Raw genomic sequence first — 3,202 nt, 5'->3', positions numbered from 1 at the left:
AAACGCACCTCGGGGATCAATAATCGTGGAAATCGCTCCAGGACCTCAAAATGGTGAGCAATAGCCAATGAGATGGGCCAGAATCAACCAAAACGACGAGTGTTGATGACCTGCACATAAGCGCACCTTAGGGTTCAACAACCATGGAAATCGCCCCAGGACCCCAAAACGGTGAGTAATAGCCCATGAAACGGGCCAGAATCGACCAAACCTATGAGTGTTGATGACCGATAGGTAAATGCACCCCGAGGTTTATCAATCGTGGAAATTGCACCAAGACCCCAAAATGGTGAGTAATTGTCCATGAAACGCGCCAAAATCGGCCAAAATTGCTAGTGTTGATGACCTACACGTAAACGCACCTTGGGGATCATTAATCGTGGAAATCGCTCCAGGACCCCAAGATGGTGAGCAATAGCCCATGAGACGGTCCAAATTAGCCAAAACGGCGAGTGTTGATGACCTGCACGTAATAGCACCTTTGATTTCAACAACCATGGAAATCGCACAGGGACCCCAAAACAGTGAGTAATAGCCCATGAAACGGGTTAGAATTGGCCAAAACGGCGAGTGTTAATGAACGACATGTAAGCGCATTCCGGGGATCGTCAATCGTGGAAATCGCTCCAGGACCCCAAAACTGTGAGTGATAGTCCACGAAACGGGCCATAATCGGCCAAAATAGCGAGTGTTAATGACCTACACACAAGTGCACCTCGGGGTTCAATAACCATGGAAATTGCTCCTTACCGCAAAACAGTGAGTAATAGTCAATGAAACGGGCCAGAATCGGCCAAAACGGTGAGTGTTGATGAACGATAAATAAGCGCACCTTTGGGTTCAGCAATCATAAAAATCGCTCTAGGACCCCAAACCGGTGAGTAATTGTCCATGAAACAGGCCAGAAGCGGCCAAAACGGCGAGTGTTAATATCATGCATGTAAGCGCTCCTTGGGGTTCATCAACCAAGAAAATTGTTTCGGGACCCCAAAACGGTGAGTAATAGTCCACGAAACGGCCCCAAATCGGCCAAACCTGCAAGTCTTGATGACCGATAGGTAAATGCACCCTGAGGTTCATCAATCATGGAAATCGCATCGAGACCCGAAAAATGGTGAGTAATAGTCCACGAAACGCACCAAAATCGGCCAAAACTACTAGTGTTGATGACCTACACGTAAACGCACTCGGGGATCAATAATCGTGGAAATTGCTCCAGGGCCTGAAAATGGTGAGCAATAGGCAATGAGACTGTCCAGAATCAACCAAAATGATGAGTGTTTATGACCTGCACATAAGCGCACCTTAGGGTTCAACAACCATGGAAATCGCCCCAGGACCCCAAAGCGGTTAGTAATAGCCCATGAAATGGGCCAGAATCAGCCAAACCTGCGAGTGTTCATGACTGACAGGTAAATGCACCCGGTGTTCATCAATCGTGGAAATCACATCGAGACCCCAAAATGGTGAGTAATAGTCCACGAAACATGCCAAAATCAGCGAAAACTACTAGTGTTGATGACCTACATGTAACCACATCTCGGGGATCAATAATCGTGGAAATCGCTCCAGGACCTCAAAATGGTGAGCAATAGCCAATGAGACGGGCCAAAATCAACCAAAATGACGAGTGTTCATGACTTGCACATAAGCGCACCTTAGGGTTCAACAACCATGGAAATCGCCCCAGGACCCCAAAATGGTGAGTAATTGTTGGAAATATGCCCTAGAGGCAATAATAAAAAGGTTATTATTATATTTCCTTGTTCATGATAATTGTCTATTATTCATGCTATAATTGTATTAATCGGAAACCGTAATACATGTGTGAATACATAGACCACAACATGTCCCTTGTGAGCCTCTAGTTGACTAGCTCGTTGATCAATAGATGGTTATGGTTTCCTGACCATGGACATTAGATGTCATTGATAACGGGATCACATCATTAGGAGAATGATGTGATGGACAAGACCCAATCCTAAGCATAGCACAAGATCGTGTAGTTCGTTTGCTAAAGCTTTTTCTAATGTCAAGTATCATTTCCTTAGACCATGAGATTGTGTAACTCTCGGATACGTAGGAATGCTTTGGGTGTACCAAACGTCACAATGTAAGTGGGTGGCTATAAAGGTGCACTACAGGTATCTCCGAAAGTGTCTATTGGGTTGGCACGAGTCGAGACTGGGATTTGTCACTCTGTATGATGGAGAGGTATCTCTGGGCCCACTCGGTAATGCATCATCATAATGAGCTCAATGTGACTAAGTAGCTGGTCACGGGATCATGCATTACGGAACTAGTAAAGTGACTTGCCGGTAACAAGATTGAACGAGGTATTGGGATACCGACGGTTGAATCTCGGCCAAGTAACATACCGATTGACAAAGGGAATTGTATACGGGATTGCTTGAATCCCCGACATCATGGTTCAGCCGATGAGATGATCGTGGAACATGTGGGAGCCAACATGGATATCCAGATCCCGCTGTTGGTTATTGGCCGGAGAGCTATCTCGGTCATGTCTGCATGATTCCCGAACCCGTAGGGTCTACACACTTAAGGTTCAATGACGCTAGGGTTATAAGGGAATTTTTATGTGGTTACCGAATGTTGTTCGGAGTCTCGGATGAGATCCCGGATGTCACGAGGAGTTCCAGAATGGTCTGGAGGTAAAGAATAATATATAGGAAGTGAGGTTGTGGCCACCGGATGTATTTCGGGCGTCACTGGTAATGTACCGGGACCACCGGAAGGGTTCCGGGGGTCCACCTGGAGGGGCCAGTAGCCCCGGAGGCTTGCATGGGCAAGAGTGGGAAGGGACCAGCCCGTGAGTGGGCTGGTGCGCCTCGCATCAAGGCCCAAGGCGCAGCTAGGAGGTGAGAGGGGAAACCCTAGGCGCAGATGGGCCTAAAGGCCCACCCTAGGGCACGCCCCCTCTCTCCCCCTCCTGGCCGCCCCCTCCAAGTCCCATCTAGGGCTGCCGCACCCCCTAGGGTGGGAACCCTTGAGGGGGCGCAGCCACCTCCCCTCCTCCTATGCATTGTGGGGGTTTTGGGGCTGCCAAAGACACGAGTCTCTCTCCCCCTCCTGGCCGCCCCCTCCAATCCCATCTAGGGCTGCCGCACCCCCTAGGGTGGGAACCCTAGAGGGGGCGCAACCACCTCCCCTCCTCTATATATAGTGGGTTTTTTGGGCTGCC

Source organism: Triticum dicoccoides, chromosome 5B, assembly GCF_002162155.2.
Source record: "Triticum dicoccoides isolate Atlit2015 ecotype Zavitan chromosome 5B, WEW_v2.0, whole genome shotgun sequence".
NCBI lineage: Eukaryota > Viridiplantae > Streptophyta > Magnoliopsida > Poales > Poaceae > Triticum > Triticum dicoccoides.
The sequence above is the reverse complement of the archived record's forward strand: the minus strand, read 5'-3'. Positions refer to the sequence as shown.